The following is a 16693-nucleotide window of genomic DNA, read 5'->3' as shown; positions in this document are numbered from 1 at the left end:
ATATATTAACAATGAAATATGCCCACGCGTGTTCATTAAATTAACAAGTTCTGGATTTGCAATCGTAGCAGTTTATATCGATGACATGAACCTAATTAGAACTCAAGATGAGTTAAAGGAAACTGCAAAATACTTGAAATCCGAATTTGAGATGAAAGATCTTGGAAAAACATGGTATTGTCTCGGTTTAGAATTCGAGCACTGTAGTGATGGGATTTTGATCCATCAGTCTTCATATACTCAGAAAATCCTAAGGCGCTTTAATAAAGATAAAGCAACACTTATGAGTACTCCCATGATCCGTCGTAGTCTTGAGCCCGGAAAAGATCCGTTTCTCCCAAAGGATGAGGATGAAGAATCATTAGAGGCCGAAGTGCCCTATTTAAGCTCAATAGGCGCATGATTGTACTTAGCTCAATGCACAAGACCAGATATCTCCTTCGCAATGAACTTGTTAGCTCGACATAGCTCTGCGCCAACACGCTGCCATTGGATTGATGTAAAGACAATCTTTCGATACCTACGAGGTACGATTGATATGAGCCTATTCTATCCCTACAGAGAGAAAAGGAATGACGGAAATTTGGGATTGGACCCCAAAAGGTAAAATGCCACCGTCCAAGGATTTGGCACCGGCCATGTTGCAACCCCCGCTGTCCATGGTGGCCGATGTAAAGACAATTTTTCGATACCTAAGAGGATCGGACCCCAAAAGGCAAAAAGCCACCGTCCAAGAGTTGGCCACCGGCCATGTTGCCGGCGTCTCCCTACTCCCCTCCATCAAAACGACAATGATGTTTTGATGGGTTTTGCTGATGTAGGGTACCTCTCTGACCCTTACAAAGGTCGCTCCCAAACAAGTTATGTCTTTACCATGGGAAGTACTATAATATCTTGGATGTCTACAAAACAGACTCTTGTTGCTACTTCCTGAAATCATGTAGAGATTATTGCTCTACATGAAGCCGTACGTGAATGTATATGGCTCAGGTCTGTAATTAGACATACTTAAGGAAGTTGTGGTTTGAAGTCTACCACAGATGAACCTACATGCATTTATGAGGATAATACAACTTGTATTGAACAAATGAAGTTAGGTTTCTGTTGTCAATTTTAATTTAGTACTCGCAAGTGCACGATTCAATTGTAGGATAGATGTGCAAGCACGAGGTCATTCCCTCAAGGACTGATCGAAACAATTTTGCAATGACAGGTGTGCTATACTTTAAGTGAAACAAACTGATTTTTATGATGTGATTGAGGTTTAATTAAAGAAAGGAAAACTGAAATTAAAAACAAGAATGAGCAATGAGATTTAAACTCTAAAGAAAGCAGATTATGAAGATGCTAAAGCATTGAATCCACCACCTAATACTTCTACCCTATTCTCTAGTTGATAACCATTGAATTCCTAGATTTCATGCTAAGATTTCCGTACATAAGCTTTATTGATCCCAGACATATGCCAAAGTTCTTCTAACCTATGAATTCCAACTTATTGATCCTGTATAGAACTCACGTAGCCAAACTATAGTTTACTCCACTTAATGATCAGGTTCAAGCAAACATGTTCAACTCCATTAAGCACAAAAGAACTAGGAAATCATGCAAACAAGAATATCGACTATGATCAAGCACTTGTATTCTCAATTCACAACTCTTAAATCACAAGATTAAATTATCTTTTGGCACCCTAGAAAACATCTACTCATTGATCAAGCATCATATTTTCCAACCAAATAACTCATAAACAAAACCTAGGTCTTATTGATCCCGAGCAAAGATTTTGAATAAAAGTTCTATTGAAACGGTGATTAAGAGTTTAACATAGAAATCCAGAAATTCAATAGCAAACCAACTAAATAAATAAATTAGTCATACTAGGGGCTTCATCTCAGCCCTAGCTTAGGAATTTAGCAATCCATAACCATGAAAAACATGACTAGAATCAAAGAAAACATGAAACAAACAATGAAAGAATTGAGGAACTCCGGTCCAGCGATGGTGAGAGCTTCTCTTCTCCTTGTTCTCTGCCGAATATGCTGTGTATTCTGTGTCTCCAACGTGCTAGGTTTTTCTGCCTTCTATATCTCTCTTTTCCAAATCCTACTTGACTTGGGCTTCTTAGGTTTTCTAGTCCAACTTGGAATAGCTTTCTTCTCTCCAAAGGAACGCAGGGTTATTAAAGTCAATGCAAGAAATTACTCCAAATATATCAAACACGTTCAGCCTTGTTCCATTCAAGTGCTAAGAACAACGGACTTGGGCTTCACAAGTCAGATTCCGAAAATCCGCCAGAATCTGCCTTCCCGAACTAGGTTCGCTAAAATCATCATAACTTGCTCCACAAGAATGCGAATCCACTTCCGTAAAATTCCTCAGAAAGCTAACATCCGTATCTTTCCAATGGTATAAGGCTCGCCTGCTAGTTCCTTGTGAGAAGGTACAGTTTAATCTGTGAAGTTGACGCAAAGCAGAGACAATTCTGGACACTCAGGATAGCAAGTACACTTTCAATCTTGCGTTTGATTTCAAGCTCCAAATCTTTCTTTTCTCCAATTTAACCTACAAAACACAAACACAAAGTAAATGACTCAAAAATGATAAGAACTAAGCCTAGAATCTTACATTTAAGGGTATAAAAATGTATGAAATTATGAGTTATCAAATACCCCCAGACTTAGATTTTGCTAGTCCTCGAGCAAACAAGAAAAGAAAAATAAATATGACTCAAAGCATGGACCTAATGTCTTCCAAACATCTCAGAGAACTCATATTGCCCACAAGCATGGTCAGTCAAGATTCGAGCAAGCACAATATCAAATTCACAACTTCACTTAAAAGCTAATCTATTTTGATGACCATCATGCTCAAAATTTAGTGCAAGGACAATCAAAGCAATGCGACAAAAGAAACTCAACTTCCTCATGTTTCAAACAAGTGTCAACTCAATTTCTCACAAGGATGCACTCAATTTCTTTTCACTCATGATTTTCTGACTATGGCATAAGCTTACATTTTCACTCAAGTTATATGTGAGAGGAATGATGTATAAAGGCAACAAATAGCTCACTTATGACAACAAGAAAGAAAAGCTTTTTCTGAAAATATTTTTTTATTATGATCTCATGAAAGGAATGCCAAAACTCGGATGAAAGGCCAGTGACACCATATGCTCACCCCTCTACACAAGTCTCCACAAATCGAATGCACAACTTCAAAGATCAAAGAGGTCTTTATTTAGGGTTGTAATGGGGCTATGGGTGTAGGTTTCAAGAAAAAAAGGATCAAGAAATCACAAAAATCCTAAGGAATTTAGTAGAGCACTACGAAGATAATGTAGAGAGATAAGAACTTCAATGAATTTCCTCAAGGCAATAAAACTCGAAACACATGAAGCAAGAAACTTTTTCTTAAGGCCGGATGTCATCTTTTTGGGCCTTTGGTTCATTCTGAACACCACAATATAATAAAACAACTTATCGAATCCAAGGAAATTCTTCTATTATTTTTTTTTTCTTTGATTTTTTTCTTCTCGGCTATTCTTTTTGTTTTTTTTTCTCGATAGCCATAAATATTTTTTTTTTCTTCTTCCTTGGATCGACATTTACAATAACACTCCTCCATATTTGCTTACAACAATACCTTGAACAATAATGAATCTCTGAAAATTTTGCTCCACTAACTCCTTAGAATAGGGTCAAGATATAGCTATACTAGGTTAAAGGGTAAGGAATTTGTGGTTGACGAAAGAAAAGGCTTAATATAGGCTCAAGAGGGTTTATCTAGGGGGTTGCACAACTTGTGTGCGTTAAAGGGACACAGGCTTTATTTGGCTTTAGTGGTTAATCCTAGTGCCTTTATCCTTTCCCATCCACCATGCAATTCAACCATACGCTTCAAGAGGCTTTGGGGCAAGTTCTAGCATTTGTCCTTGTATAAAATATGCAAGTCGAATCCGAGTCTCAACCAAGATGAATAAAAGATGAGATCATGCAAAATCCACGTCAAGAAAATAGGATGATCTATTCTAATTCACTCGGAAAAGAAAAGCACATACATAAGCTCAAATTCTCACAAGGGTTAAAATCAAGTTTAGCTCATCCTAGCATGCATCAATCAAATTTCAATCATAGCACCAATCTAACCATCAATGCAAGACAAGTTAAGCATAATAGTCATAAAAATCTATTAACAATTACTTAAAATCATGAATCAATACATGCTTGCTATCATCTTGAGACCATAATATCAATCCGTAAGAAGTTCATGCTCATCATGGTGTTTGGAAGAACCCAAAGACTCAAAAACTAAAAACCCAATGAAAAACGCAATTTTTGTTTTTTTTGTTTTTTTTAACACCAAACACAGACCTAAAATAAAATATAAAAAATACGAAATCCCACCCCCAAACTTAAATTGAGCATTGTCCGCAATGTGAAGAACAAATCAGTCGCAGGATTGAAGTGCATACTGCAATCCCAGAATATAAAACAACAGTGCAGCAATAACAGTAAGGGGACAGAACACGACCAAAACAACTAATGGATGAAAAAGAACTAAGAAAATAGAAGAAAAGAGTTAGAAAACGTCCCTGGTATGAAGGTAGCAGATGTGAGCACAATTAGAAGCCTCATTCTTGCTGAACACGCACTCCTCTTCTTCCAAAAATCATTGGGTTGCCTCCCAACAAGCGCTAAGTTTTATGTCTTCAGCCAGACCAAGTTTAAGCTCATTCATTTGGAGGATCAGTGAAGGAAACATGCTGCTCATTGGTGTCAAAAGATGTCTCCAAGTAAGGTTTGAGACGTTGACCATTCACTTTGAAGATTGAGTTGTTCCTCAAGTTCTTGATTTCAATTGCTCCATGAGGAAACACCTTTGTAACCAGAAAAGGACCCATCCACTGAGATTTCAGTTTTCCTGGAAAGAGTCTCAGCCGAGAGTTATATAGCAGCACCTTTTGGTTTGGTTCGAATGTCTTTTGACGAATGACTTTATCATGAAACCTCTTGGTGCGCTCCTTGTAAATTTTTGCATTCTCATAAGACTCATTACGAATTTCCTCCATCTCATTCAGCTGCAATGCTCTCTGTTCACCGGCTGCATTCATGTCAAAATTGTAGTGCTTGATTGCCCAATATGCTCGGTGCTCCAACTCCACCGGAAGATGACAAGCCTTCCCAAAAACTAAGCGATATGGTGACATGCCAATTGGAGTTTTATAGGCTGTCCTATAAGCCCATAGAGCATCATTCAAACGTTGAGACCAATCTTTCCTATCCGGACGAACTGTTTTCTCCAAAATATTTTTAATTTCCCGGTTGGAAATCTCAACTTGACCACTAGTTTGAGGGTGGTAAGGTGTAGCGACTTTGTGAGTGATGGAATATTTCTTCATAAGTGATGCGAATGGCTTGTTGCAAAAGTGTAGTCCTCCATCGCTTATAATAGCTCTAGGAGTGCCAAAACGAGCAAAAATATTGTCTTTGAGAAAAGAAAGTACCACCTTGTGATCATTAGTCTTGCAAGCAAGTGCTTCAACCCACTTTGATACATAATCCACTGCCACCAATATGTAGAGATTGCCAAAGGATTGAGGGAAAGGTCCCATGAAGTCTATTCCCCAAACATCAAATAATTCAACCACCAAAATATTACTCAGAGGCATCATGTCACGTTTAGAAATATTACCCATTCGTTGGCAGCGATCACATGAAGAACAAAATTCAAAAGCATCCTTGAATAATGTTGGCCAATAAAAGCCACTTTGAAGAACTTTAGCCGCTGTTTTCTTGGCTCCAAAATGCCCACCACAAGCATAACTATGGCAGAAACGAAGAATGCTTTGAAACTCACTTTCTGGTACACATCTTCTAATCAATTGGTCTGGGCAATGTTTGAATAAATATGGTTCATCCCAAATATAATGCTTCACTTTAGAAAGAAATTTCTCCCTCTCTTGCTTGCTCCAATGATCTGGAATTTTTTTAGTAACAATGAAGTTCACAATATGAGCAAACCAAGGAGGAGAATCACGTACCATAAACAATTGTTCATCAGGAAAATTTTCATTCAAAGGAAGGCAGTCCACTTCATCATCTTCATGCACCAATCTACTCAAGTGGTCTGCAACCACATTCTCACTTCCTTTTTTATCTTTTATCTCCAAATCAAATTCTTGAAGTAAAAGAACCCAACGGATCAGTCGAGGCTTCGCATCTTTCTTGGCAAGTAAATATTTAAGGGCAGCATGATCAGTGTAGACAATTACTTTGGAACCAATCAAATAAGACCGAAACTTGTCTAGAGCAAACACAACCGCAAGCAACTCTTTTTCGGTGGTAGAATAGTTAAGCTGAGCATCATTTAGAGTCTTTGAAGCATAATAAATAGCATGAGGAAGCCTCTCTATACGCTGCCCCAAAACTGCACCCACCGCATAATCCGATGCATCACACATTAATTCAAACGGTAAGTTCCAATCCGGAGGCTTTATGATAGGAGCTGAAGTTAGGAGTGCCTTGAGCTTGTTAAACGCCTCTAGACATGCTTCATCAAACACAAATTCTGCATCTTTTGCTAATAAATTGCTCAATGGTCCTGCAATCTTGCTAAAATCCTTCATGAAACGTCAATAAAATCCGGCGTGGCCAAGGAAAGAACGCACTCCCTTTACTGTTGTTGGTGGAGGAAGATTGGTAATTAAATCCACTTTTGCCTTGTCAACTTCAATGCCTTTGCTTGAAACAATATGTCCCAACACAATACCTTGCTTGACCATAAAATGGCACTTCTCCCAATTTAGCACAAGATTGGTTTCTTGACATCTTTTGAGCACTAGAGCTAAATGAAGCAAACAATCATCAAAAGAAGAACCAAAAACAGAGAAGTCGTCCATAAATACCTCAATAAATCGCTCCACCATGTCGGAGAAAATACTCATCATACACCATTGGAAGGTAGCTGGTGCATTACATAATCCAAAAGGCATTCTCCGGTAAGCGAAAGTACCAAAAGGGCAAGTAAATGTAGTCTTTTCTTGGTCCTCTAGTGCAATAGGAATTTGATTATACCCTGAATAGCCATCAAGGAAACAATAATAACTATGACCCGCCAATCGCTCAAGCATTTGATCAATAAAAGGTAATGGAAAGTGGTCTTTGCGTGTGGCGGTGTTGAGCTTTCGGTAATCAATACATACTCTCCAACCCGTAGTCATCCTTGTAGGCACTAACTCATCTTTTTCATTCTTCACAACGGTTATTCCTGACTTTTTAGGCACCACTTGAACTGGACTAACCCATTGACTATCTGAAATTGGATATATAACTCCAACATCTAGGAGCTTCAGAATTTCAGCACGCACAACTTCTTTCATTGGTGGATTTAAACGCCTTTGTGCATCACGTGTTGGCTTCATATTGTCTTCAAGATGGATTCGGTGCATACACATTGTAGGACTTATACCTTTAATATCTGCAATTGTCCATCCAATCGCTGTTTTGTGAGCTTGAAGAACTTGCAACAACTTCTTTTCATCTTCTTCACAAAGGTCCGCAGCAATAATCACTGGAAGTGTCTCAAATTCACCCAAAAATACATATTTCAAGTGTTGTGGCAGTGGCTTGAGCTCTAACTTCGGTGCTTGCTGAATGGAAGGCACAACTTTATTTGTGGACAGAGGTAAAGACTCAAATTGGTTCCACTTTCTTGATTCAAAAACCGGTGCAGCATTAAGAAGCTTCTCTAACTCATCAACCTCTTTCTTGGCATCAAAATCCATTCCAGATTGTGTCAAACATACTTCAAGGGGATCTTGAGATGAATTCAAAACAAAAGATTCATGAGTAATAGGAGAAATTGAATCAACCATAAAACATTTACTGTCTTCAGAGGGACGTCGACCAGCTTCAAAAATCTTGTACTCCACGGACATGTCACCAACTGTCATAGATAGAAGTCCATCTTTTACTTTAATTATGGTATCAGCAGTAGCCATGAATGCGCGACCCAAAATGATTGGTACATCCTCACTTGAATAAGCATCTGGTTCAGTTTCAAGAATGACAAAATCTGCAGGCAATATGAACTTATCAACCTTCACTAACACATCTTCAACAATTCCCTTTGGCCTCTTGACTGATCGGTCTGCAAATTGCAAGGTGATTGATGTTGGTTGTAGGTCACCAAGCTTTAATTTCAAAAACAGAGAGTACGGCATCAGATTCACACTTGCACCCAAGTCCATCAAAGCACGCTCAAAATAATGATCACCAATTGTGCAAGGGATTGTGAAGCTGCCCGGATCCTTCAACTTTGGAGGGAGTCTTCTTTGAATTACGGCACTGACCTCTTCTGACAACAACACTTTCTCATGATCTTCAAATTTTCGCTTATTAGTGCATAACTCCTTCAAAAACTTCGCATAAGCTGGGATTTGTTTAATAGCATCAAGCAAAGGAATATTAATTTGTACCTTGCGAAATAGTTCCATAATCTCAGTCAAGTGCCTATCTTTCTTTGGCTTCTGAAGCAACTGTGGATATGGAGGTTTGGGAACAACTTGAGACTTTGAAGTAGACCGTAAAGGCGTTTCTGGGGTGCTAGAAGTCGCTGGGGTTGAATCAGTACGTTTTCGGGATTGCTGTTGCAGCTTCAATCCCTCTGCAGATTCCTTCTCTGCTGATTCATTAATTTCTGGGTTTCCCCGTTTGACTTCTTCTTTATCTCTTGGACTACGAACTTTTATATCAACTTCTTTTCCACTCCTCAATGTGATCACAGCTTTCATAGGCTCATGTTTCTCAAATTGACCCCTTGGATTAGCAAGAGTTTTGTGACGTCCCGAACCCGAATTCACCGGGTTACTAGTCATTTGGACGGTAAACAACTTTTACTGTCACTTTTACTGTCGTTTCAATACTTTTAGGGGGCCCTAAAAGTTGACTTTTTGTTCGGGTCAAAATTTGAGAAAATTTCCTTCATGAAAGTTGTAGAGGACGTTAAACCGAGCGCGTGCATATGTGGTGCGTAAAAATTGGACTTAGTATGTGAGAGTTATGGCCAAAAATGTAGAATTTACTGTTCATGGTAAGTTGTATATATATATGGAAATTACTGTTGGTAGATTTCCATTTTTGGAAAATCTACCTAGCCCCCGGTAACTTTCTCTTCTCTCTCCCCGACTCTTCCTCCCTTTCAGCCCGATCTCTTCCCCCTCCGATTTCTTCCTCCTCCGGCCGACCCAGAAAGTAATCCGGCCACCCCCAAGCTCGGTTTCTTCCCCTTATCACGTCTGTGGAGGTATATTACGGTGATTTGGCCGGAGAAGCTCGATTTGGAGCGGAGGAAGCTACGGTGGCAGTTGGCCATTTTTGCCGATTTCCGGCGATTCCGGCCACCTCTGGTCACCATTTTGCCGTCGAAGGTTTGGTTTTCCACGGAGATCATTTCGCCCCTAGCCTCGAATCAAGATTTGAAGTGTAGAGGCAGAATTGAAAATCTAGGGTTCTTGATTTTCTGGGTTTTCTTCACCGGTTGAATTCGACTGTTTAAAGGAAAAATTGGGATGTGTTGTAGTTGAGAAAATTGATCAGTGTGTTGTGTAGGTGCTGCTGTCAAAATATGGTGGCCATCGGAGGTGGTTGCCGCCTGCGCGTGGGTCCCACGCGCCGCCACTGTGGGTGGCGCGTGGAGGCGTGTTGGGCTGTGTTTTAATTCCAGTTTTTAGCCCATTAAATCCTATAAATATTGTAGAGCTTATATATGAAATTTGGTGAATTTTGGAGAAGCTTGGAATTAATTATGTTTTGAATATTTGAGATTTAGTTTATCGAGATTTATTGAGCTTTGAGCTCCGTACTTATCAGCTTTGAAGTTAGATTGAGTTTTCTTCCGAAAGCATTTATTGATTTACAGAGTATTTGATTTTATGCTTTCGAGGATTTATTGAGATATTGAGGTTTGATTTAGTGAGTTAATCCTGAGTTATGCTTTCGGTGAATTATTATTGATTTATTGAAGTAATACCGAGTTTCTTTCCGAAAGCAAGTAATTGAAAGAGGTTATTTTCAGTTTCTTGAGGAGGCTATTCAGTTTATTAAGGAGGCCAGTTTTGGCGCATGCGTATCTTACCTAGTTGGCAGTCCCTTCTAGGTAATTAATGGTCTGGTTGGCAGTCCTTTCCAGACTACAGCTCGGTTGGCAGTCCCATCCGATGCGTCACCTGGTTGGCAGTTCCTTCCAGATGACATGAGGTAGTTGGTCGGCAGTCCCGTCTACTACCTGTGGTTAGTCGGCAGTCCCGTCTACTACATGTGGCTAGTTGGCAGTCCCATCTATCCACCGCCTCCTATTCCGGTTGGCAGTCCCTTCCGATGCGTCATCTGGGTGGCAGTCCCTCCTAGATGGCATGAGATGACTAGACAGCAGTCCTTTCTAGTCATCAAACGAGCCTCATGAAAATCATGTTTTTATAAGGATTGAGGATGAGATTTTAAGAGACTTCAAGATGTTCTTGTTACGTGATTGAGATTTCAGTAAAGAGGATGATTAAGAGTGTGTTCAAGATTGTTACTGCATGCGAGGTTTTAGAGAATAACTTGGGAAAGCATTAAGTTTTACTTATTCATTTGAAATTACTTATTTTTCGTCCACTCACTCTAACGGATTTTAAATGTTTTCCCCTGGGCCCTTCGGTTTTAAATGCCCAGTTTGCAGGCCAGTTTAGCTTGAGGTCGAGCGTACTTGGGGTTGAGGCATAGCTGTCATAGCTTCCGCATTATAAAAGTATTGGTCGTTTATCTTGTATTCTACCTTCTTGTACGCCTGAGAAATAGATTGCTCTGATATCTCTTGAGATTAATATTCTTAAGTTTCAGAATTGTTTTGTGATATGAGAGATGTTGTGATATAGGGAGCAGGGTGGCTCCAGGAGAATAAGGATGGATGATTTAGAAGTGTAATTGTTTGTTTACAGGTTTTGGGTTGTCCATTTTTAGGGGAAGTTCTGTCAAATTTTTTGGTAGAATTTCTTCTAAGGTGGGCCCCGCAGGGCCTTTTCGGATTTCAGGGTGAAATCCGGGGCGGGTCTTGTCAGTTGGTATCAGAGCACTAGGTTTTAAGATTCTGTAGACTTGTTTCGATCTGGTTACCTTATATGCTTGATGTTACTCAGTACCTCCCGAGTGATGGCCCGACTGCAGCGGTTCCCCATCGTTTACTCTTCGGTGCTGAAGTATTCATCATGTATGTAAGGTACGTGGTTAGTTGATTTTCCTTCAGGTGCTATGCCTCTTATACGCCGACCTCATAGGGATCTGTCTGCATATCAGATTGTTTAAGTGTCTTGCACCTTTTCATGGTGATGGTGATGTTAGATTACCTTACAGGGTTGAGTTATGCTACGAAATGTGATCCGAGGGAATGTGGTGGTTATCTCTCCCTCGATGCCAACAAGTTTGTTGGGGTAAGGTTTAAGGTGCAAGACTGGAGTTCGATTTCGTGTTTGATTGTTAGAGTTGAGTGGGCATAGATTTGGGTTGTCTCAGTTTACTATAAATTGCTTTAGAATCAGAATTTTTGATGGAAATGGAACTAGTAATATTAGTGGTTCTGACGTTGAACCAAGTTTCAGGAGATGTGTTACGTGATGTGATATGGCATGTATGTGACATTTGTGATATCATTGATAGTTGTTGGAGATTACTTGGAAATCATGACTGGTTATCTTGGCTCTTTGACCTAACCATGATATTTGGATTTTGTTTTGTTCAGATTGGAAGGAATTGATTTTTGATACATTGACTTATAATTGATCCTTTTGAAGTTGTGGATCGTATTGAGTAAGGAGATAGACAGAATTTAAGTTTGATATAGTTTTATGTTTGAAACTTGAGTATTTAGTTGGACGCATAGAGCTTTACCGTCGAGTTACGATCTTTGCCAGTATTTAATTGAGAAGATTAGAAACATCTTTTGTATATGAGATTGTGCCTATGCGTGTACTAAATTGGTTATCCGTTTTGGCTGAAATGGTTGTACCTAAAAATTGGAGAATAGTGGTAGTGATCTCGTTGGGTATTCATAATGGTGTAAGTGGAATTACTTGTGATACGGAGTATGATTTGAGTTATAAATTGTGGAGCCTTAAAGATTAATTGTGATAGATCCTTGGTGAAGTTTTTGCTAGACAGTTAGATTGGGATATTGTAAGAGTGGTTAGTGGAATAACTTTGAGGAAATAAGTTTCTCAGTTGGCTCCAGAAATATTTCAGATTAAGGTTTGACCAGAATTCTTGTTATATGTGGGTCAGACGTAATGCGGTTTGTCTTGGCAGTGACGTATTTCAACAGTGATTAAATGGAGGAATTGGATCGCCAGGTGGTTGGAAAAATTTCAGATCCAGGTACCGCTTTGTGTGAAATGAGATGTTGGACGGGTGTCTGTTTTACATCAAGGTTGTTGTTCGAGGAAAGACTCTGTGAACGGTGTTTGTCATCTAGGAATTTTGGTGGTTGCTTGAGTTGCATACATATACTAACAGATTGCTTTGAAGGAATTAAGTGAATTTTACTACCTTGGTACCGTTACTGGTGGAATTGGTTAAACTGTTTGAGATTTAATTCACACTTTAATTGATATTTCTACCGTATGGTGGCCCATATTTGGAGAAGTACAGGAAGTTGTTAGTACGATTGATATTCGGTCACCATCACGGGTTTATAGGTACGTTGACTTAGCGGGATGTTGGAGTTGAGTTTGGAAATTACTTGTTTGGACCTTGGGTTTTATCAAGGGTTTCAATTTACTCTTGAAGTACTAAATTGTTGAGCGAGTATGGTTGAGTTGTGTTGTTGGATTTATGCTTAGCGAGATGAGGATTGAGAAATTTTGGTGCAATCTTAGTTAGCGCGGATTAGTTTTTGAAATTGTTGTTGTAGCTGGAATATTATTGAATAAGTGTGTTAGAGGGTGGATCTTCAGCTACTTTATCCGCAGTTTAGCGATGACAGCGTCGCTTGGGGATACCGGCTTTGAGCCAGGCCAGGAGAGTTCGCTATACTCAAGTACTTGCAAGTTTAACGTTGATTATTGGAAGATTATGGTGTGGAAACATAGAGAAGAAAGAATGGACTATCTTGCTAGCAGTCTGGTACAGAATTTTGAACATAAACAGGTGTGTGAAATGTGTCGCCTTATGGCCAGCAGGGTATATATCAAAGAAGTTTCTCTAGTTGACTTAGATGTCATCTCAAGGCTTTGATCAATGTTTTAGTCAGATATCAAAGTAGCGCAATGAAAGTGTAGTGGCCCCATAACATGCATGATTAAGAACTTATAGGTTGGTTCGAGGCTACTCTTTGATATGTTTGACGACTATGGGATCTCTACGTGCACGACATTCGATCAGAAATCCAAGCACAAATAGACAAAGAGGAAGTGTGGTTTTTGTGGTTGCTAAGGAAATTGGTTGTTTAAGACATGTGGGTTATCAGTGAGCATCTTGTGGTGTTTTATTAGCTGTTGGACTTTCCATAACCCGTGTACGAATTGAAATTGTTTTAAGTGTGAGTAAATGTATTATCATGTTGTTGGTGAACAAAGTGGATCTTCACTGTACGAGTTATATGAAAAGGTATGAATGCTACTATTCAAACTGCATAGTTTGTGATATTGATACCATGAGTCATCTGAACTATTATTTGACCTAAATTTCTTGACGTCGAAGTTGTGTACTTGTGAGTATGTACTATTACATAGTTAGGTAAGACAAGGGTATCCAACTTGGAACATTGATACATTTGGGATTCTAAGTATATGTTTTGGTTGCTTGTGTAATCGAGATTGTCGAGATTATCAGCTACTCCAGTCGTTGACTTAAAATTGCAAAGGGAAAACTTAATCCAAAGAAGATTTGATTTTCGTTATGCAGTTTCAAGGTGTAGTTCGTTCAAGTAACCGACCTTGATTTAGCCTTGAGTCTTTATTCTGAGAATTTTAGTAGGTGTTTCTGCTCACATAGTTGAACGGTTTACAGATTGCTTCAAACATAATGCTTTGACGATGTTCTCCCTCAGTTGTTAAGGACTGTCAGTAATGAGTGGAAGTAAATCTATCTACTAAGACACTGAATTTAGTAAGAATGCTGTGGGAATTATTCAGATAGCAATAATTGGCTAGATTTCAGCTAGAGAATTGTTTCTTATAAGGGTTGATCTCCATGTTCTAATTGGTCAAGTTTTGGATCAGTTTTGAAGGTAATTTCTACATGATTTGAGCAGACTTGCACATCTTTTCTGTGCCTTATCATCGCCACGGCCGTACGATTGATGTGCTATTCATCTTGTGACTGTTTACTATGGATTGGCGTGTGCACCCATCTCTACTTCAACAGTATGGAATTTCGAGGACGAAATTTTTTTTGAGGTCGGGAGATTGTGACGTCCCGAACCCGAATTCACCGGGTTACTAGTCATTTGGACGGTAAACAACTTTTACTGTCACTTTTACTGTCGTTTCAATGCTTTTAGGGGGCCCTAAAAGTTGACTTTTTGTTCGGGTCAAAATTTGAGAAAATTTCCTTCATGAAAGTTGTAGAGGACGTTAAACCGAGCGCGTGCATATGTGGTGCGTAAAAATTGGACTTAGTATGTGAGAGTTATGGCCAAAAATGTAGAATTTACTGTTCATGGTAAGTTGTATATATATATGGAAATTACTGTTGGTAGATTTCCATTTTTGGAAAATCTACCTAGTCCCCGGTAACTTTCTCTTCTCTCTCCCCGACTCTTCCTCCCTTTCGGCCCGATCTCTTCCCCCTCCGATTTCTTCCTCCTCCGGCCGACCCAGAAAGTAATCCGGCCACCCCCAAGCTCGGTTTCTTCCCCTTATCACGTCTGTGGAGGTATATTACGGTGATTTGGCAGGAGAAGCTCGATTTGGAGCGGAGGAAGCTACGGTGGCAGTTGGCCATTTTTGCCGATTTCCGGCGATTCCGGCCACCTCTGGTCACCATTTTGCCGTCGAAGGTTTGGTTTTCCACGGAGATCATTTCGCCCCTAGCCTCGAATCAAGATTTGAAGTGTAGAGGCAGAATTGAAAATCTAGGGTTCTTGATTTTCTGGGTTTTCTTCACCGGTTGAATTCGACTGTTTAAAGGAAAAATTGGGATGTGTTGTAGTTGAGAAAATTGATCAGTGTGTTGTGTAGGTGCTGCTGTCAAAATATGGTGGCCATCGGAGGTGGTTGCCGCCTGCGCGTGGGTCCCACGCGCCGCCACTGTGGGTGGCGCGTGGAGGCGTGTTGGGCTGTGTTTTAATTCCAGTTTTTAGCCCATTAAATCCTATAAATATTGTAGAGCTTATATATGAAATTTGGTGAATTTTGGAGAAGCTTGGAATTAATTATGTTTTGAATATTTGAGATTTAGTTTATCGAGATTTATTGAGCTTTGAGCTCCGTACTTATCAGCTTTGAAGTTAGATTGAGTTTTCTTCCGAAAGCATTTATTGATTTACAGAGTATTTGATTTTATGCTTTCGAGGATTTATTGAGATATTGAGGTTTGATTTAGTGAGTTAATCCTGAGTTATGCTTTCGGTGAATTATTATTGATTTATTGAAGTAATACCGAGTTTCTTTCCGAAAGCAAGTAATTGAAAGAGGTTATTTTCAGTTTCTTGAGGAGGCTATTCAGTTTATTAAGGAGGCCAGTTTTGGCGCATGCGTATCTTACCTAGTTGGCAGTCCCTTCTAGGTAATTAATGGTCTGGTTGGCAGTCCTTTCCAGACTACAGCTCGGTTGGCAGTCCCATCCGATGCGTCACCTGGTTGGCAGTTCCTTCCAGATGACATGAGGTAGTTGGTCGGCAGTCCCGTCTACTACCTGTGGTTAGTCGGCAGTCCCGTCTACTACATGTGGCTAGTTGGCAGTCCCATCTATCCACCGCCTCCTATTCCGGTTGGCAGTCCCTTCCGATGCGTCATCTGGGTGGCAGTCCCTCCTAGATGGCATGAGATGACTAGACAGCAGTCCTTTCTAGTCATCAAACGAGCCTCATGAAAATCATGTTTTTATAAGGATTGAGGATGAGATTTTAAGAGACTTCAAGATGTTCTTGTTACGTGATTGAGATTTCAGTAAAGAGGATGATTAAGAGTGTGTTCAAGATTGTTACTGCATGCGAGGTTTTAGAGAATAACTTGGGAAAGCATTAAGTTTTACTTATTCATTTGAAATTACTTATTTTTCGTCCACTCACTCTAACGGATTTTAAATGTTTTCCCCTGGGCCCTTCGGTTTTAAATGCCCAGTTTGCAGGCCAGTTTAGCTTGAGGTCGAGCGTACTTGGGGTTGAGGCATAGCTGTCATAGCTTCCGCATTATAAAAGTATTGGTCGTTTATCTTGTATTCTACCTTCTTGTACGCCTGAGAAATAGATTGCTCTGATATCTCTTGAGATTAATATTCTTAAGTTTCAGAATTGTTTTGTGATATGAGAGATGTTGTGATATAGGGAGCAGGGTGGCTCCAGGAGAATAAGGATGGATGATTTAGAAGTGTAATTGTTTGTTTACAGGTTTTGGGTTGTCCATTTTTAGGGGAAGTTCTGTCAAATTTTTTGGTAGAATTTCTTCTAAGGTGGGCCCCGCAGGGCCTTTTCGGATTTCAGGGTGAAATCCGGGGCG

The 16693-nt window shown here is 39.7% G+C and overlaps 1 pseudogene; it reads right to left on the bottom strand.

Annotated features, from left to right (window-relative positions):
• Positions 1 to 4732: 4732 nt before the first annotated feature.
• Positions 4733 to 8794, bottom strand: LOC112171152 (annotated as a pseudogene).
• Between the last annotated feature and the right edge of the window lie 7899 nt (positions 8795 to 16693).

Source organism: Rosa chinensis, chromosome 6, assembly GCF_002994745.2.
Source record: "Rosa chinensis cultivar Old Blush chromosome 6, RchiOBHm-V2, whole genome shotgun sequence".
Classification (NCBI taxonomy): Eukaryota; Viridiplantae; Streptophyta; class Magnoliopsida; order Rosales; family Rosaceae; genus Rosa; species Rosa chinensis.
The sequence above is the reverse complement of the archived record's forward strand: the minus strand, read 5'-3'. Positions and strand labels throughout refer to the sequence as shown.